This window comes from Panthera pardus, unplaced genomic scaffold, assembly GCF_024362965.1.
Source record: "Panthera pardus isolate Hobbes unplaced genomic scaffold, ASM2436296v1 HiC_scaffold_18, whole genome shotgun sequence".
Taxonomy (NCBI): domain Eukaryota; kingdom Metazoa; phylum Chordata; class Mammalia; order Carnivora; family Felidae; genus Panthera; species Panthera pardus.
The window spans coordinates 4,842,788-4,863,745 of record NW_026526743.1 but is presented as its reverse complement, the minus strand read 5'-3'; the positions used below and the strand labels follow the sequence as shown (position 1 = coordinate 4,863,745).

Here is a 20,958-nt window from a genome sequence, read left to right as displayed (position 1 = left end):
CTGGAGGCAAAAGGTATATGGAGATTTTCAACCGTGCAGGGGATGGGGTCAGCGCCCTACCTCCCTCGCTGTTCAAGGGTCAACTGTAAATGAAAAGTCATGGCTAGCTCCAAACTTCACACATGGATCTGGGCGCTCACAGGATGTTCCCAGGAATGTGTCTCTTTGAATTTCTGAGCCCTCTGATTTCCTCTAATTGGCTTCATCTTCGTGCAGGCTCTGCCCTCCTGGTGGAAATATGACCTCATGATTGCATGGGACCCACCTAGATAATCCAGGCCACCTTCCTTATCTTAAAGTCAGCGAAGAGCCACCTTAATTCCCTTTTACCATCGAACCTGACATAGTCACAGATTCTGGGGGTTAGGACGTTTTGGGGGAGCCATTATTCTACCTAGCACAGAGGGGATAAATTCTGAGGTACCCACAAAGCCATCATCTCAGTCTGACTCCTCGGTTAGAAGCAAGGTTAGAATTAGATGGGGCTGGGAAATGGAAAAGAATTAACTTCTAATTGAACATACACTACCTGTCAGACACTATTCTTGGGACTTTACATACAATATTACTTACTTTTCGCGACAACCCTATTAAATATAAATTCGCATCCCGGTTTTACATATGGGAAAACAGAAGTTCAGAATGATGGAGTGACTTGTGTAAGCTGGTGGCAGAGACAGGACTTGAATTCAGGTTTGTGTGCCTCTAAAGGACATTTAAAATAAAAGCTTAGGTTTCTATTTGCCGTATGCATGTACACATACTCACATTTCTTCCCTTGTGAAAAATTAGTTTTCAAGTGTGCAAGTAATGTGCGGATAGATTATCTTCGCTTTTTAAAGACAGTGTTACAGATCAAGCGGAAGTCCCCTTTGATCACCTCTTTCCAAACTAGGTATCTCCTCGGGAAGTAACTACTATTATCATTGTTATGGTGGGTCCTTCCAGATCTTTGTCTTAAAGTGTGTATATATATCTAGTAATATAGTATATGCATAGTATTGTATAGTAAATGAGTAGTATTGTTTTGAGCAACCATGTGAGTGTGTTTTAACATAAATGGGATCATACTGTACATATTGTTCTGCAGCTTGCTTTTTTAACTCAACAATATGTCTTGGAAATCTATCCAGATTTACTTAAATAGCTCTGTACCATTTCTTTTAAGAACTGCAATGGTATTCCAGAAAACTCATGTTTATTTATCTATTCTCCTGTCGCTGGACATTTGGGTTCTTTTTTGTTTCTTTGCTCTTAAAAACAATATTGCTGTGAACATCTTTATGCAGATTTCCTTGGGTAAATGTCTGTTTCCTTAGGGTCAATAAGGACAGGTGAAATCACAGGTCATGTGGGTGTATTCCTTTTATTTTAATAAACATCTCCTGTAACTTTCAACTATTGCTATACAGCGAATACCAAAAACGCAGCAACTTCGAATAATAATCGTGTGTTCTGGCTCATGTGCTGGCTCATCTAGCTTGGCTTCTCTGGAGCTGCTCTGCCATAGGCTACAGGGCTGGCTGGCTCCGACCTGTTCCAGGTGTTCCATTCTGGGGCTCAGGCGGAGGGAGGGTCTGCTCCTGCGGAAAGCCTCTGGTGGCCAGAACAGAGATTCAGAGGATTAAACGGCAACACACTAGGCCACCGAAGTCCTAGACTCGGAATTGGCACACGGTCGTTTTTTCACCCACGAGCCCTTGTCCAAAGCAAGTCATGTGACCCCGCACAAAGTGAAGAGGTAGGAAAAGGTACCCTGCGCACGTGATGAAGCCACGACAAGGTGGCGGCTGTGCTGTGCGGGTATACCGAGTTTCGTTTCTGCGCGCCGTGGGGCTGAGAGCCCATCTTCCCACATCCCCATCAACACGGAATACAGCAGTCAGCTTAGTTTCACCAGTCCTGTAGGGAAATATATATTGACTTTTTTTTTCCAAAATGCTTTTATGGCCACTCTCAGCCAAGAGGTAGCACAATGCGGGGGGGAAAAGCACCAGGTGGAAATCCGAAGAGCCTGCCACTAATTGCCCCTCTTCCCATTCCCTGTGATTTTTTTTTTTAATTTTTTTTTTCAACGTTTTTTATTTATTTTTGGGACAGAGAGAGACAGAGCATGAACAGGGGAGGGGCAGAGAGAGAGGGAGACACAGAATCGGAAACAGGCTCCAGGCTCCGAGCCATCAGCCCAGAGCCTGACGCGGGGCTCGAACTCACGGACCGCGAGATCGTGACCTGGCTGAAGTCGGACGCTTAACCGACTGCGCCACCCAGGCGCCCCCCATTCCCTGTGATTTTAAAGTTGCTTTCTCTATACGGATCACAGCTTCCCCACCTGTCAATGGAGCACAGGACTTGGAGCCAGACAGCTCAGTGTCCAAATCCCAGCAGCTCCGTGTACTTGTTTTATGTAACTTTGAACAAATCACGTAATTGCTCCCAACTGCCGTTATCACAGCTGTAGGATGGGGTCAATAAGCTCAACCTTCCCTACTTCATGTAACAAGATTTCTCTAAAATCACGCATATATAATCAGCATTGAAATAGGAAACACTGCTGACTCATTTCTTTCATTTTAGAGTTAAGTAAACTGACGGCCCGTAGAGGGGAAATGAGAGAGTGCTGAGCAGTATGACCAGATAGAGTTAGCAAGCAGTCCTTCATGGTATCGGTCAGTTCTGTTACACTTGGAAGTAACAGAACCCCGGTGAAAACTGGTTTACGCAAAAGAAAAAAAAAAAAAAGGTGGGGGGAAGCGGCAGGGGAAGAGTGTACATTTCTTGGTTCGTGTAACTGAAAAGTTTAGGACTAGTGTCAGCATCAGGAATGGCTGGCTCAGGCACCCAAACATTGCTGGCAGGAACGTGTCTCTTGGTTTCTCCCCTTTGCTTTCCTCTGCGTTGCCTTTATTCTCAGGCAGCCTCTTCTCTATTACGGCAGGGTCACCGGGTGCCTTGAGGGAGAATTATAAAACAAAACAAAACAAAACAAGAGGCCCCTGGACTGGACAAATTACAAAAAGCCGCTAACTCTGGGTGGACAAATTTCAAAAAGGCATCCCTTCCATCTGGCTGTACAGTCTTGTATCCAGGACATAAGGTTTGGCAAGCACTGGCTGAATTTGTGCAGGACACAGATTGCCCAAACGTGTGCAGCAGCCCCGAGTGTAGCAAACGGTCACCGGCAGCTCCAGGTTTCATTTCTACCAGCTAACCAGCCCCAGGGTCAAGCCAACACCTTTTCCCTGGTAACCCCAGCAAAGGTGCTGAGATTGGTTTTCATTCGTTGGGAGACGCCAGGCCCGGGTCAGGCACCTTCTCCTAACACCTGTGATAGGTTAGCTGTACAGAAGTCACGTAAAGGCACCGTGGGCCAGAAGAGGTCCCAGAGGGAAATGACAGTGCCACTACCTGAAAGAGGAAGACGTGCCTGCTGGGCTGACAAGAGGGCAGATCCCCCACTATACTCCCTCAAGGAGATTTCAGTCTAACAAGGGGAATAAGAAGTAAATGAAGTAGAGACCTAGAAACTGGATTTGGAAGGCCACAGATGGTATCTGTTCCGACCCTTCCGCCCCCCTCCCCTTTGTCTTTAAAAGGGCAAACAGAGGCGAAGAGATCCTTCAGTAAGGTAGGTCAGTCGACGAGACAACACTGTAAGCTTCCTGAGTGCAGCCTTTTTGTTTCCCACTGTTCTGTTCATCACTATATCCTCAGCTCTCAGCTCTCAGCACAGAGTTTAATCCATGTGTGAGATGGATGAATTTATGAATGATTAATAAATAGGACAATGGTGATTAGAAATGAAAACTATAGGATACAGGTACAGTGACTTCCCCAACGTCACCCATACTCTATTTTTAACATTTTAACATTTTCAAATTTGCCATCACAAAGAACACACATCTTTGAGTACATTTTTTTTTTTTTTGTCTACTTGTCTGGTTATTTCTTTCATATAAGTTCCTATGAGTTGAATTACTGAGTCATTAACAAAACTTTGCAGTGAACTGTTCATTTTGTTCCTTTTGATAAAGCCCAAGGTCATAGCACTGAAACAACTCAGTGATTCTTTTTTCTGCCCGTCAAATGAGCAACAAATATTTTAAGGTTCCGCTCAACACTGGTGAGAGCGCAGTGAAACAGACATCATTGCCCACGTGCACTGTTGGAATGGAAATTGCTGCCACCCTTCTAGAAAGCAATTTGGCGGTAGGTTGTCAACCACAGGAAAAATGGTCGTGCTCTTAAGGCCTGGGAATCCACCTGCAACTCAAACAGACTTATATACAAAGAGGTTCATCATGATGTTATTTGTGATAGTTTTTTTTTAAATGGAATTGCCAGGGTATCCAACTAGCAGGGAATGGTTAAGTTAACTATGCTGTATCCGCTCAATAGAACATTACACAGCCATCTTAGATGACATTTTGCAAAATATATTTTAGCATGGAAAGGTTGATGAGGTAATGTTCAGTGAACAAAAGCAGAATGCACACATTTTACATGAAGTATGAATGTAACTATGCTTTTGAAGACTAAGTGGAAATGTACCAAACTGTTAGAGAGCGATCGTATTTGGAGGGTGAGAGTGTGGACATTTTTTTGCTACTTTTTCTCTCTTTGACACCTGTTCTTTCACAATCATTATGGCAGACAGAATAAAGAGGCCCACATCCTAATCTCGGGAACCTGTGAATATGTTGATTTACATGGCAAAAGGGCTTTGCAGATGTGACCAGGTTAAGGATCTTGAAAGGGGGAGGTTATCCTGGATAACCTTGTGGGCCTAATGTAATCACAAGAGGGAGACAGAAGGATCAGTCAGAGAAGGTGATGGGACAGTGGTAGCAGTGGTTAGAGTGATGCGGCCATGAGCCAGGGAATGCAGGCGCCTCTAGAAGCTGGAAAAGGCTAGGGAACAGATTCTCTCCTGGAGCCTCCAGAGACATAATACACCTTTTTAGCCCAGTGAGACTGACTTTGGACTTCTGACCTCCAAAACTGTTAAGATAATAAATCTGTGTTTTTTGTTTTTTTTTTTAATTTTTTTTTCAACGTTTATTTTATTTTTTGGGGGGACAGAGAGAGACAGAGCATGAACGGGGGAGGGACAGAGAGAGAGGGAGACACAGAATCGGAAACAGGCTCCAGGCTCCGAGCCATCAGCCCAGAGCCCGACGCGGGGCTCGAACTCATGGACCGTGAGATCGTGACCTGGCTGAAGTCGGACGCTTAACCGACTGCGCCACCCAGGCGCCCCAAATCTGTGTTGTTTTAAGCCACCAAGTTTGTGGTAATTTGTTATAGCAGCAATAGAAAACTAATACAATCATGAATTACTTTACTCCAAAAAAAAAAGAAAAGCTTAAAGAGATATATCTATATATCGATATTGAATAGATAGATAGATATTCGATAGATATATCGATTTATAGATAGATATCGATATATAGATATATAGATATAATATACACAGGGAATATACCATTTGTATATTGTATACCATATATATACAATATACCATATTGTATATTTGGAAAATATACCATTTGTAAGTGTCCAGCTCAGTGAATTTCTATAAAGTGAACATATCCATGTAATCAGCAGCCAGATCAAGAAAGAGAACATTCCCAGCCTCCCAGAAGCCCTTTCACGTTTCCTTCCAGGCACCATGCTCATTCCAAGGGTATTCACTACCCTAACTTCAAACCCCATAGGTTAGTTTTGCCTCCTTTGGGATGAGCTTCTTTTTTCGTTCCATCTAATTGTTTCGAGATCCATCCATGTCGTTGCATGTGACTGTCGGTCATTCATTCTTATTTCTGTGGGGACGCCATTTGTGGCTGTACCACCATTTACTCATCCATTCTGTTGTCAACGCACATTGGGATTATATTCAGATTTTGGCTATTATGAGCAGTGCTACTATGAAAGTCCTTGTACGTATCTTTGGGTGAACACATGTATGCATTTCTGGTGGATATATCCCTGGGAGTCGTAGGGTGTGCGGACGCTCAGCTTTCAAGGATCCTACCAAACTGCTTTCCAGAGTGGTTATACCAGTCTGTGCTCCCTTCAGCAGGGTAAGAGTTTGCCCATTTTTCCATTGGTCTGTCTGACTTTTCCTTATTGATTAGAAGGAATTCTTTATATCTTCTAGATAAGAATCCATCTTGTCTGTAGCTTGCCTTTTCACTTTCTTCATGGTGTCTTTTGATGAACAGAAGTTCTTACTATAGTCCAGCTTACCATGTTTTCCCTTTATGGTTAATTTGGTCTTGTTTAAGACATCTTTTCCGCTCCAAGTACATGAAAATGGTCCCCTCTGCTTTCTTTTAAAAGCTGTATTGTTTTACCTCTTAGATTTAGATATATAAAACATCTAGGATTTACTTTTGTAACTTCTATGAAATAGAGGCCAATGGATTATTTTTAGGAACAATTTACATATACAGAGAAATGCAGATATTAAGGTTACAATTCACTGAGTCTTGACAAATCTGTAGACGCATGTAACCAGTACTGTCATTCAAGATAACAAAATATTTCCATCAACCCAATAAGTTCTCTTGTGCCTGCTTCCAATTAATCCCCAACCCCATAGGCAACCACTGTTCTGATTTCTATTACTAAAGGTTAATTCTGCCTTTTCTTGAACTTTACACAAATACAATCATGTCATATGTATCCTTTTGTGTCCTTTTTTTCTTAACATAGTGTCTGTGAGATTCATTCATGTTGTTGAATGTATCAGTAGTTTATTCTTTTTGTTGCTAAATACTATTCCATTTTATGCATACACTGCAATGGATTTGTCTATTCCATTATTCATGAAAGCTGAGGTTGTTTCCAGTTTTACGTTATTATTACTATATATATATGTAATATATATATATTATAAATATATATATTTTTTTAATATTTTATTTTGGAGAGAGAGAGAGAGAGAAAGTGGGCACAAGTAGAGGAGAGGGGCAAAGGGGAAGAGAGAGTGAACCCCAAGCAGGCTCCACGCTCAGCACAGAACCCGACCTAGGGTTTGATCCCACAACCCTGGGATCATGACTTGAGCCAAAATCAAGTGTTGGACGCTCAACCAACTTAGCGACCCAGGCACCCCCAGTTTTATGCTATTATTAATAAAGATTCTCCAAACAGTCTTCCCCGAGTCTTGGTATGAGCTGTGCGGCTACTTAGGGTACTTGTTTTCATTTCTCTTGGGTAAATACCCAAGACTGAAGTTACCGGGTTATATAGCACAGGTTTTAGGATCACAGTCCCCTTCTTTCTTGCTTATTCCGCGCCTGGAAACAGTGGCCTCACATATGTTGTCCACACAAGTTGTTTGTCACAGGAGGGCGAGTCTGGTATCAGTTATTTCATCACGGCCCTAAGCAGGAGTTCCCCGTGTATCACACTGGAAAGAAATTGCGATTCAATTATGTCCCAAACGGTAAAGCAGAGTAGAAAGAACATTTGCTCCGAAGTCAGATAGAGCAGGTTTGGCATCCAATCTAAATTTGCTTACTGTGTGGTCTGGTATAAGTACTCACTTCTTTGAACTTGAGTCTTCTCTGTAAAATAGGGAGAATAAGGGCACCTTCCTCGTGGGATCGCTGGGAGGGTTAGAGATAACGTGAGCCCCTGTCTGATGCACAGCAGGTGCAACAGACACGGGTAGTGTTTCATCATACTGAGGGACGGTTTTGTTTCAAGAAGCACATTTGAAGGACATAGAAGACCGGATGGATGAAGTATCGTATTCAACAAACTTAATGAAAACACACAATTTTTCTGACACTTTCTATACACTGGGGATGTAGTAATCACTGAGAATAGAGCAGGTCTCTGTTCTCAAGGAGTTTGCCTTCCAGTGAGGAAAAACAGTCAGTGAGCGGTAGGTAAACAAACAAATAAGAAAATTTCAGCTATGAATCAATGCTATGAAGAAAATAGAACAGAGTCCTGTTATAAAGAGTGGCCAGGAGTGAGTAGGATGGTTCCTTTAAACAAGTTGGACAAGGAAGGTCTCTTTGAGGAGGTGGTATTTGAACTGGGATCTGAAAATCTGAAGGAGCCAGCCATGTGAAGATCTGGGAGAAGAGTGTTGCGGGCAGAGGGTGGCTGGTGCTAAGGCCCTGAGGTAGGAGTGAACTCACTGTCTTGGAAGACGCTGGAGTGTAGGGAGTGAAGGGGAGGGTGGTAGGAGACGAAATGGAGTGCTTTCAGGGCCCAGCTGTGCCGAGCCCTAGAGGCCACATTCGGGAGTGCAGTTAATTTGAAGCAGGGTGGGAAGTCCTCAGAATGTCTTAAGTAGACGGATAATATGATCTAATTTACATGTTAATAGGATCACTCTGGCTGCTGTGTGAAGAATGGGTTGTAGGGAGGCAGGCGTGGCAGTAAGGCCTGTGAGGTGGCCTTTGGCTGGCCGCGGGAGAGAGGACGGTGGCTGTTGCTCCTGTGGTGGCAGAAGGGATGGAAAGAAGGGACTGTCTGCAATGTATTTTAGAGGTAGAGACACAGGACTGGATGATGAGTTGGATGAGGATGAGAAAAAGAGCACCGTTGAGAACAACTTCTACATTCTTTCGACAAATAAATTCTGGGTGTACAATTTGCTGAGATATGAAAGACTAGAAGTAAAACGGGCTGTGTGTGTGGCGGGGGGGGGGGGGGGGGGGCGGGGATGGGGGTGGCCGGAAGTCTAGAGCTCTGTTTTGGACATGTTGCATTTGAGAAATAGAGGTGTCACTAGCCCTTTGTGTGCATGCAGGGAGAGCTCGGTGCAGAGGTTAGGGCTGGAGACCCACAGTCACCAGTGTGGGGGGATTAAAACTGGGTGAGGTCACCTAGGGAGAGAGAGCAGAGCACCAGGGAGGGCCTGGTCCCCGCGGCTGTCCTCTCACATTGAGAAGCCAAGCAAAGGTGGAGAAGCAGACAAAGGAGTCTGGTAAGGGAGAAGGAAATCAAGAGGGTTTGGAGTCACTGAAGCCAAGAGAGGAAACCGGTTCAAGAAGGTACCTTATCAAGTGCGGCTAAGTGGATGACTAGGGTAGGGGTGGAGAAGTGGCCCCAGGATTTGCAACGCGGAGGCCATGGTTGACCTGGACGAGGGCAGTTGGGCGGAGTGGGGGCAGCGTCCCAGCTGGCGTTTGAAGAGAGATTAGGACATGACGAAGTGGAGATGGTGAGTCTTCCCAACTATTTTAGAAGTTTTGCTGAGAAGGACAAAGAACAGGGTGCATTGCAGGGAAATGTGGCAGCAAAGGAAATTTGGGGAATTCTTGTGTCTTATGATGAGAGATACTAGCAAGATCTTAAGGGCAAAGATCTGGTGCAAAGAAGGAGACATTGTTTATGCAGGAGGGGGAGGGGTTAACTGCAAGTGGCAACCTGCCCTACATGTTCCTTCTCTCAGCCGAATCCCCACCAAATTTACAGAAAATTTGAAAAAAAAAAATTAATGAGCATCTATCTACCCACCACTTAGACTCAACAATTATTCACGTTTCAAATGCTGAATTACTTGAAAGTGAGTTGCAGACATAAATACTTCAGCATGAACCTCCGAAGAATAAGACTATACTCCTACATAATCATAATATCATAATATCACACATAATAAAATTAACATTGATTCCCTAATGTTTCTAAGATCAAGACCAAATTCACATTTTCCCAGCTGCCCCAGAGATGGTCTTTTGGGGCTTATAAAAAAATGTTTCAGCTCAGGATCCAAGCAGGTTTCATGCATTGCATTTGGTTGTTACATCTCTTTAATCTCTTTTAATCTGGAGCAGCTACTCCACCCTTGTTTATCTCCTCCATAATAGTGACTTTTTAAAAAAGTAGTCTCTATGCCCAGTGTGGGGCTCAAATTCATGACCCAGAGATCAATAGTCACATGCCCTACGAAGAGCTAGCCAGGTGCCCCATGATACGGACTTTTTGAAGAGACCAGGTTACTTATCTTGTAAATGCTCCACAGTCTGGATTTGTGTGATTGTTTCTTCATGGTGCCTTTTAACTTGTTCCTCTATCCTATTTTCTATAAGATGGAAATTAGGTCTGGAGCTGAGGTTCCCATACTCACTCCACAGTGCCTTTAGTGGCTCAGCAATTTTTTCACAGTGCACTGAGGCCTCAAAGAAACACCTAACTAAAATACCCATTTATTAGAGTGCCTAGCTGGCTCAGTCAGTGGGGCATGGGAGTCTGGATCTCAGGGTTGTGAGTTTGAGCCCCACGTGGGGTGTAGAGATTACTTAAAAAATTAAATAAAATTTAAAAATAAAATAAGGGGCACCTGGGTGGCTGAGTCAGTTAAGCGTCTGACTTGGGCTCAGGTCATGATCTCGCGGTTCGTGGGTTCGAGCCCCACGTCAGGCTCTGTGCTGACAGCTCGGAGCCTGGAGCCTGCTTCGGATCCTCTGTCTCCCTCACTCTCTGCCCCTCCCCCACTCGCACTCTGTCTCTCTCTCTCAAAAATAAACATTTAAAAAAATAAAATAAAAAAATTAAAATAAAATAAAATACCAGTTTAAGTGGTTATACATGTACAACTTAAATATTTGTGTTCTAACCACTTAGCACCAGTTGAAAAAGTATTGCACATAAATTAAAAGAAAAACATTTTATTTCATTCTTAACACGGATTACTGAGTAACGGAATGGCAACATACAACATCTCCAACTTCAGAATCACACTGGACACCACCACCTCCATATCCTGTTCCTCAGAGATTTTCCGGGCAGTGCTTGCCTTTAATTACAGAACTACTAAAAACCTGGTCTCCCAACGACCTATCGTCCCCCAAAACGCAGCGCAAATCTACTGCTGAAACAGCAAACTGCCTCTGAGTTAGTGGGTCAGGTGGTGTCTAATAGATATCAAGTATCACTGTTTCCCTGAAAACTTGAAATATCGTATAACCAGGAGGCCGCCAATACTGGCTTTCCAAGAAAGAAGAAGGCACGGTGCATCTCTTCATACCTGAATGTTGATGTCACAGTGTTCAGTGACCACTCTTTTCCAGAGAACTAGTTGTTAACCATTCACCAGCACATTGTGGCCCACTGTGAATTTGCTGCAGTTCCCTCAGGGTGCCTCAGCATACAGTTTGGGAACCAGGGGTCTTGAGGCTTTAGTAGATTCAATTTAAATATTCTTGGCGAAGAAACTCCATAAGTGATGCTGGGCTCTTCATTCTGCTTTACTTCAGGAGGCACATAATGCCAGGTTGTCTCAAGATTAATGATGCTTTCACCTTGTTAAGGTGCTGAGCACGGTTTCTCTCCATTAGAAAGGTATGAGTAACCTGCAGGTAACATGTGAATATCCTGATGATCCTTTGCAGGAGTGAATCTGGGGCTTCAAACTAGTGATCTCATTCTATCATATGTCATCATATTTGTCATATCTAGATGCGATAGGTATATAGGTACATTTATGGGTGTGTATGACATACACACAAAACGTGTTACTGTCACAGCCATTCCTTTTGATGCTCCAATTGTCCCAGTTTTTGCCAGGAGAACCCCTTCAAGCTGGCTCCTGTGTCCTTGTAATATGATCCCATCCGTCTCTGAGCACTTCCTTGTCTTTCTGGTACAAAAGACGTCCCAGGTTTATTTTGTACTTGCCCCACCCCAAACCCGGAAGCAGTTGCTTTGCCAAGAAGTCTGGCTCTTTTGGGGTGGGGGGTGGAGAATATCTAGAAACTAAGCCCAGCGTGGTCCACGTGCTTATTTCAGGCAAGCTTTCGGTGGAAGCAGATGGTTTGAGATGGTCAGGTAAAGAACCATAGTGTGAGGGGTCCGTGTTGCTGACTGTTGCACTTATCTATTGCTGTGTAACAGATCACCCTCAGTTATTAGTGACTTGAAACAACAAAGTCATTTTGTTATGTCTTAAGGTTTCTGTGCATCGAGAACTTGGAAAGGACCCCTCTGGGCAGCTCTGGCTCTGGGTCTTCAAAGTAGACACGGTGAGATCGTGGGGAGTGCTATGACAGGAGAACTAAAGCAGCTGTGCCCTGGCCGGGCACCTTTCCCTCTTCAGATAGCGTCAGGCCTCTCTCCGCGGTCTCTCCACATGGCTTTGTTTGCTCTTCCTCCGGCATGGCAGCCTCAGGGCAGAGCATGCGCGTATATAGCCACCAGAGGCTCAAGAGTGACTATTCCAGCATAAAGCAGAAGCTTCATCTCATTTATGACCTAGCCTTGGAAGTCACGTGGCTTTGCTGCTGCCACGCTCCGTTGGTCATAAAAAGTGAGAAAAGCTGTGCCAGGCTGAGGGATGGGACGCAGAGGAGGGTCAGAGCACATGGGGTGGGGGATATTGTTGCAGCCACTTTTGGGAAATCTGGTCAGCCACCCTGACGCAGGACGAGCCACAGATGTTTTGGAAACCCGACGAGCAGACAGCAAGAGGTTACTCTGCTGTGAAAGCTGAGCATCCGACCCCGTGTTCACTTTCCAGCGGTCACCATCTCTCCTAAGAATTCAGGTTAGGGTTTGCACTGGAGATGTCGTAAAGGGCAGAATTGGGGGTAAGCTCTCGGGCCTAGCTTAGCACCCACTATGATGTTTCCCCCTTCCTAGAACTCTCCACCGTTGGTGATGATCCTAATGATTCACCGGCAGAGGTGAAGGCCCACAGCAGTTGCTAAGTGTAGGATATTGGATAAAATACATGAACAGTGGGGGCGGAGTGGGGGTGATACCCCTGTCCCCCATGGATCCCACTTGGAAAGCCTTTTTTTTTTTAATGTCTATTTATTTTTGAGGGTGGGGAGAGGAGCAGAGAGAGAGGGAGACACAGAATCAAGCAGGCTCCAGGCTCTGAGCTGTCAGCACAGAGCCTGTTACATGGCTCGAACTCACGAGCTGTGAGATCATAACCTGCGCCAACGTTGGACACTTAACCTACTGAGCCACCCAGGTGCCCCCGGAAAGAGTTTTCTGAGCAAACCAAAGTAAATTAAGGGGCAATTTCCTTTGCCCATATTTTATTTATCAGAGTATACCTAACTACCCATCAGAGCTTCTGATCCAGGTAAGAAAAGCGGTTAACACACTTGAGTGGATTAAACACTTTTTTCTTTAAAAAAAAAAAAAAAAGGTTTTTTTTCTTAACAGCCTGAAGCAGAGAAATTTGATGTTTGGGTTAGCCTCTGAAATGCCATCCCAAAGGAAATATGCAATTTACATTTGGCTTTTTGAAATCGTAAACATACCTTTCAGTCTCCATTGTGACAGGGGCCCCTGGGTCACTGCCACCCCTTCTGAGGTAATATGGTTTCTGGTACATCATAGGCCCCAGTGAGTGTTGCAAATGTGGAAGAACAGTGGGGGTCAGGATGTAGGTCACTCACGACTGCCACCTGAGCTAAGCTTTAGGGCAAAGTTTGGGGGGCAGAGGAATACTGTGGAGGTTTGGTGTCGCGTTTGAGCCAAACTTGGCACTCTCATCCTCTTCCACTTTCCCTGTCTCTCGCATCTTCTGCCACACTAGTTTCCTCTCTCACACGGCCCAAGCTTGCTGTCCTCGCAGGGCCTCTGCTCCCCGTATTTCTTCTTCCTGGGCACCCTTCTCTGTGCACCCTCGCGGCTGCCTCTTTCTCATCATGGGGGTCTCGGCTCCAAGGCCACGTCCTCCGGGAGGCCTCCCCTGACTATCTCAAGTCTGTCCTCCCAATGATGCCCGACCAGCCCATCTCCTGCCTAGGATCCCCTTTTAACGTATCCTATCTGAAATAGGTCCTTGGGTTACCTATCTTCTGGAAGGTACGCTCCAGGAGAGCAGGGACCGGCTCCAGCCCGTTCTCCAGCTGATTCTCAGGGCCCTGACCAGCACCAGGTCCCCAGCAGGTCCCCAGTGAACTTAATGGCAACACATTTCTCCTTCGGCCACACAAGGGTGATTATACCCTCCGGGCAGAGCTCCAGAGTATGGACCAGTAGGTGCACGGGTTGGAAGACACTGAAATTCTTCCCTGCACTGGCTTCTCCCAGGGACCCTCTAGTAACTAAAGGGTTAATGCTGGCACGGCAGGGACCTCCAAGACCCTGCTCCCCCTGGGCCTGCCCACATCCCTAGGAGTCAAGTTCAGGGTAGTTGTAAGGAGCCAACAAGATGTTCATGAAGTGCTCAGCACCACATCTGACCACAGTAATAGTACGCCTGGAACACGCTGGCTGCCATTATTAATTACAGTTTTGCCCTTGACCTTGGGCCTACACTATGCTGCACTCTGGGGTGCACACACATTCACTCCGCCCTTCACCTGAGCCAGGTTTGAGCAGCACTCAGGTGGGGACCCAGAGCTCCACACCCCACCTGTTGCCCTGTGGCCCTAGCCTGTCTCTCCTCTCTTGGCTTCCCCTCTCTGTAGCTCTCAGGTCTGTGGGTTGCCCATTCCCCACCCACAGATGCCTCTACTGCACCCAAATGTGACCTCACTTGTCACCTGCTCCAGGTCTGTCTCCTGCTCTGGCTCATTACAGATGTCTGTCTGGGCCACTTTCCTATCCCGCCTCCCAGCCCCCTCCTTCCCCAGACCAGCCTCCTCCGCTGTGCCCCATTTCTGCCTGTGGAGTAGAGGGGCCACCCTTCCTCCTCTAGGGGCTCTGAGAAGAAGGACAAAGAGAGAGTCCGGTCTCTCTAGGACATCAGCAATGAGGAAAAGAACTGTTCTCTTTTCTCTCTCCTCCAAGTCCCAAGTTCGTAGTAGCCTGACTTCTTGGGGGTGGGGTCGGGGGGACAAGGAAGAGGTGAGATTTCTGCCCTAATTTCAGAACGTGGAAAGAAATTCTGTGTCCTGGATAGGGGCTGCCTCCTTTCAGCCCCCTGCTGGGTTTCTTTACTCCCCATTTTGAGTGGACAGGGAAGTTGGTGGGGCAGGGAGAAGGCAAGGTGACCTCTGGGCCTCTGCATTCCTCCCCCCCCCCCCCCCCCGCCCACTCCCTGAAGCGGAGGTGCAACGCCCCTTCACAACTCTAAATGTGTCCCCACACCTGCTGCCAACACCTGGGGGAGGTGAGAGGAGGAGGGTGGGGAGGCTGTGGGGCTCTGTTCTCTGCCCCCTTCCAGGCGCCTGCACCTGACAGGTCTGGGCCAGGGGCTCCATGCCTGGGCCCGACCTCTTCTCCAGCTCCTTCAAAATACCCTTTCCAGAACCCAGGACTCTGCATTTGGATCCTGCCCTTGATCTTCTGAGAGCCCAGTGTCCTCATGATGAAAATGGACGTGAGGATCCTTTTCTCTCAGTGACGGGGTGGGGGTGGGGAGGATGAAGCAGGGACACGGTGGGATTCAAGGACCCCACCTCCCTGCTCTTCCTCTGCCCCACCCCCTCCTCAGGCTCCCTGCCTTCCTCCAGCCTCTGTCCTCTCAGCTCCCCACTCTGCTCCTCCTGGCCCTCTTTCCTGTCCTGCCGGCTTCCCCCTGGGCTCTTAGCCCTTAGAGGTAGCGCCTAGCCCCCACTCCCCCTCCCCACATTGTCCCCAAAGGGGACCTGCCTGCCTTCCCCCACTTCCCTGCTCCTGGGCCTTTTCCTGTCCCGGCTCCCTGGCTACTTCCCTCCTTTGGGGCCTCTTTCCTCCCCCTCTGCCTACCCCCTCTTCCCTTCTATCTCCCTCACCCTTCCCTCCTGCATTCATCTGCAAATATTTACCAAAGGTGTACCAGGACTTTCTCCCCCTCTTGCTTCCCCTCAGTCCAGGACACTGCCTCTCTCTCTCCCCTTTTTCCATCTCTCCCCTCCGCTCCTCCCCACCTTTCTCTCTCTCACCTCCCCTCTTTTCCTTCCTCTCCCGATTTCCTTCCTCTCTTCTTCCCTCTTCTTCCTTCCTTCCCTTTTCCTCCCTCCTGTGTTTCTTCCACCCCTCCACCCTTCCCCCCCCTCCACCCTCTCGTCCCTCCCCTTTTCTCTCCCTGACCCATCCTCTGCTTTTTTTTCTCTTTCCCGTCTCTACCCCCCTCTTCCTCTCCCTCTCCTCCTCTCTGCCCTCCCTCCCCTCTCTCCTCTCCCCCCTCCTTTCCTTCCCGGGCAGCCTCTCCCCCCCCCCAACTCCCGGCGCCCTCCCTCCCCTCCCTCCCGCTCCCCCTCCATCATCAGTATTCCGCTCCCGTCTCCGCCGCTCTCGGCTGCTCGCGGTCGCTGCCGCACCGTCCGAGGCGGGGGCCGGGGCCGGGGCCGGGGCCTGGGGGGGTGGGGTGGGGGGAGAGCGGCGCCGGCGGCCCGAGGAGGGAGGAAGGAAGGAAGGAAGGCTGGAAGGAAGGAAGCAAGGAAAGAAAGAAGGAAAGAAAGGAAGGCAAGAAGGAAGGCGGGCGGCGGGCCGGCGGGCGAGGGCGCCGGGCCGGGCGGCAGGCGGGCGGGCGAGCGAGGAGGCAGAGCGGCCCCCCGAACCCCACCGCTACCGCTGCGGAAGCCCCCTCCCCATCCAGGAGCCGGGGAGGGGGGAGAACTCGAGAGACCCAGGCCCGGCCGCAGCCCCGCCCCCCGCGCCTCCCCGCAGCGGGCCTCGCACCCCAAATCCCTGTGCCTCATTGGGGGGGTCCTCCCCCCGCGGGCCGGGCATGCTGCCCCGGAGAAGGAGCCCCTTTCCTCGCTGTGAGTAGCTGCCGAGGGGCGCCGGGTGGGGGCGGGAGGCCGAACCGCGGAGGGTGGATGGGGGGCATTCTCTTAATTAGGGGACCGTGGTCTAAGGCCTCCTCCGGGATGGGGGGGGGGGGGGTCGGCGGCAGAGGACAGTGGGCGGGGCCTGATGGAGAGCCGAAGCGGGTGGGGGAAGCAGTCGGGTGGGGGTTCTCCGGGCTGAGCGAGTTCTGTGTTGGGGGGTCGCCGCTGCCTTGGGGACGGGCGGGGGGTGGTGTACGTCCGGCAGTCGCTACGCGTATCCAGCTGCGGGGTTGAAGATGTAGGCTTGTGGGGGGGGCTCACCGGGTGTAGACCTGGGGCCCCCCTTTCTGGGGTGGGAGCCTGAGTTCTTCCCCCACCATTGCCCCTCCCACCCTCCACACCGCTGCTGCTTGGGGTGGGGGGGGCACGCCAGTGATGGGGAAGGGGGAGAGGCGGGCACGGGGTTTCCTTGGTGACCGCGCCTGGCAGGAGCGGTTGCCTTGGCAACCAGGGAGAACCGGGGAGTTTGGGAAGTGAGAATGGGAAAGACGGAGGGGGTGACTGGGGAGCGAGACAACCCCCTCCCCAATCTTCAGCGCTTCTCTCTCTGGGGTCCCCCAACCCCTCCTGGTGGGCAGTGAAACCCCTGCCCCTCCCTTTTCCCAAAACCCCCTTCCTTGACCCCATTCTGCTTCGGGGCCTTCTATCCTTGGGCATGTGTCTCCACGGAACCACTACCTCCCTCCCACCGTCCTTAGCCCTCTCCTCTTGGGGACCACCCCTCCCCCCATTTGCTGGCTTTCCACTCTCACACCTGCTCTTCTCAGACCTAACTGCACCTTGCCTTCCTTTCAGGGTCTTCTCACCCCCATCTCTGACTCTCCCCCCCCAATATCCCCTCCCTTGACCTTCTCTCCAGGAGATCCCGACTTTAGCCCCTCTCTCCTCTAGCCCCACTCCCTACCCTGTTCCTCTCCGGAACCCTTGTCTTCTCCCCTCTCTGCTTCCGATCCTTGTATGGGGAGGCAGGGGGCTTCTCCCTAGCACTACCACCAGCCTCTCTCTCGCTCACACCCATCTGTGTCTGGGACCGCCTTTTATGACCTTTCCTCACTCAGAGCCCCCCCCCCATCCCTGTTTCCTCACCTCGTGGGATCCCCAGCCCCCGACCCCCCAGTCCTGGAGCCCTCTTCTCTGAAATCTCTCTTTCCTGCCGATCGCCTACTTTCAACTTCTCATCAGTCCCGGAGCCCGAGGCCCAGGCTCTGTCCAGGGTTCCACCCAAGTTTGCAAGCCCCCACTTCCACGGGCTCCTCCCTTCTGTCCTGCCAGGGGCCCAACTGGTCTCTCTCCAGGGTCTGAGTCACCAGGCCCCCCGATGCCCCCTCGCCCACCCACCCCGATCCCTTCCTCTCGGCCACTCCCATCTTGACCCTTCTCTCCCCGCCCCCACCTCTGCTGCTCTTCACGAGCACCCTCTCCTCCCTGCCCTGCTCCCCGCAGCCTCAGGCCCGGTTCTCCCGTCGCCACTTTCTCAGGGTGGGGAAATCCCCTGGGGAGAGCCCAGCTGGGAAGGGGGAGGGGCAAGGGAGCCTCAGGGCTGCCCCACAGCCCCCTCCCCACCCCCCCTCCCCAGCTGGGAGCTGCAGTCGAGCCTCCGCAGCGCCCCATTGCTATGCGCCTCACATCCCTAGTCCCGGCCGCGCAGCCGCCAGACAGGAACTCGGGCTCCAGCGGCAGCTGGGAGTAGCCGGAGTCGCTTCCCTCCTGGTCCAGGCAGCCGGCAGCATCCTCTCCCCCCTAAAAACTCCCCACTCCCCAGGACCTTGGCCAGCATCGGCCCCTCCCTCTTCCTGGAGCATCTTCTGTCTCCTGGCTCCTTCCAACCTGCATCTTGCAGCCTCCGCTTCCCGCCTTCCTCCTGCTCTTCGCTGGGTCCCCTCTAATCCTGGCCACCTGGCTGTCCACACAGCGGGCGCACTCAGAAAGGAGGGGCAGGGAATGAGGCAGCAGAGAGGCGCTGAGAGAGACCCTCCGACAAGGCAGAGAAGCGTGGGAGCCAGAGAGATAGAGGCACAGCCAGAGTGAGAGAAGACTCCCAAACACACACACACACACACACACACACACACACACACACACACACACAATTAGGGTGCATCACCACCGAGCCAGACGTACACAGAGTTACTCACCTAATTTCTGAAAGAAAGCAAGAGTCAGACAGGGGAACCCACAACCATCCACACGCACAGAGGAGCAAGAGGCCTAAGGCAGAGACACAGGGAGCCACAGACTCAGGGAGGGTGTGTGCAGACCCACAGAGCTGGCACGAAGGAGCCAGAGAACATTCCACCACCAGAGGTGCAGGGGGGATTAGAGGCACAGTGAACTGCGAGGGACCTGAACCAGCCATGGGCAGAGGGTGGGAGAGTGTGAGAAAGACACAGAGCCACGAGTGGGCAGAGGTGTGCGAGAGCACACACATACGCACGCACACACACACAGTTATTCACTGGCAGCCAGAGACCCAGTTACAAACAGGGCTGCGGTACCCAGAGTCAGCCAGAGGCCAGGAGAAAGACCCGGAGTCAAGTGCACGTATAGAGACACGCACAGCCCTTCACGCACAGAGACCCGGAGGGAGAGACAGAGGCAGCACCCTGTGGAGAACCATGCTGGCCAGAGAGGCCCTCAAACGCGGTCGCCTCATGAACTCACGTGCGCCAAGAGACACAAAGTGAGAGGCACAGAGGTGGCCTCGGAGCTCTGGGGATGTCACAGAGCTGCGCGCACACAGTCAAGCCCAGAGCCCAGTGTGAGGGGCACAGGTGTGTGCTGACTGGAGCCGGCCATCACCCTTAATTCCACCCAGAGGCGGTTGGGGGAATGCCCTCCGCCTACCAGAGTCCGAGGGCTCCCAGGGGTCTCGAGGACAGCAGGATTAAACCATCGGGTGCCAGAGGACCACTGACACATCCCTCCAAGGTAGAGCCATGGCCAAGTGCAGGCGCGCAGGGACTCGTGCACAGTCACAGAGGCCTCAAGGGGAAAGGCAGGTCTTTGGGCAGAGGTGGGCAGAGGGGCAGGAGGCGGAGGGGAAGCACTGAACTCCTTCCGGCGCCCTGGCTCCATTCTCAGGCCACGGTCCCCATCTCTGTCTCCCTTCCTCCCCACTTCTCTCCACCATCCTGCCCCATCTTTCACGAACCTCCCCCACCTCTGTGGCCGGGCACCTGTCACTAGATGTTACCCGGACCTCCTGTGTCTATCAAGCCCATCTCCCACCGTCTCTCCCCTGGCTCTCCCCTGGGGCGACCCTCCTCGCCCTACAGCCCTACAGCCCAGTGTATGGGTCCACACAGATGAACTTATTCATCAGTATTTCTTTCTCAAAGCCCACCTGCTGTGAAACCTGCCTCTATTTCCCTGTAGGCTCTGCTCTCTGCTCCTCTGTGTCACTCTCCCTCACCCCCACCAGCCCGTAGGTTCCTCCCTGCCTCCTGCTCTGTCTTCCCTGCACTCACTCTCCCACATTCCTGAGCGCTTCCCCTGCGTCCTGTGGGCCCTGAGTGTTATTTCCCCCCAGTGCTTTCTAAGTATTTAATGTGTTGTCAACTTAAAAAAAAAAATAGTGATTTCACGTAAAAATCCATTCTCATCATGAAAAAAAATTGTAGCTACGTGTGGTGACGGATGTCAACTAGACTTATTGTGGTAATCATTCCACAAATACTGAATCATTATGTTGTACACTTGAAACTCATACAATGTTATATGTCAATGACATTCCCCCCGCTCCAAATCCAGATTACCCGCTTCTTTTGAAACATTCCCCTTCTGGGTTAGCCATGGGCTGTGCTCAGGTGCCTGCTGGCCACCGCTCCCACTCTCTATTAACCTGCTGTATCCATCTGTCTTACCTGCCCGGCTCCATAGGCAGCTGAGTTCTCAAGCCTGGCTATTTTCTCTGGCCCCGGGCTTGGTTTTTGCCCTGTCACTCTCTCCACGCTGCTTCTCTCTGGTTTCTTTCCAAAATTGGAGCCCCCTTGGCCGGGAGCTTTGTCAGCCTGGCCTTCCTGCCTCATCATCCTCCGGGGCAGTTTTGCCCCAGCCCCCAGGCTCACCTGCCCCCTCCCTCCCGTGGAGGCAGAAACTCGCAAGACCACCAGGGTGCAGGGCGCACAGGAGCTCTCCACAGCCATGATCTGCTTGGGAAGCGCTGGCCCCTTGCGGCGTTCCCGAAGCCACCATGTGGCAGCCAGTCGAGGCTGGCTGACGCCGGGGCGGGCCACAGACCCCACGCTTGTCCCTTAGTGCAGGATGGCAG

General features: G+C 50.4%; 1 protein-coding gene across 2 annotated transcripts in view; it reads left to right on the top strand.

The window, feature by feature from the left end:
• LRRC4B (leucine rich repeat containing 4B) overlaps positions 1–20,958 on the top strand; it is a 61,735-nt gene that overhangs the window by 5,766 nt on the left and 35,011 nt on the right. Inside the window, exon 1 of one of the 2 annotated variants that reach the window (XM_053905664.1) lies at positions 16,248–16,619. The exons of the other annotated variant lie outside the window; for it this stretch is intronic. The gene's annotated coding sequence lies outside the window, so the exon portion shown is untranslated. Of the gene's footprint in view, positions 1–16,247; positions 16,620–20,958 lie in introns of those variants that run through there. 2 annotated transcript variants of the gene reach the window in all.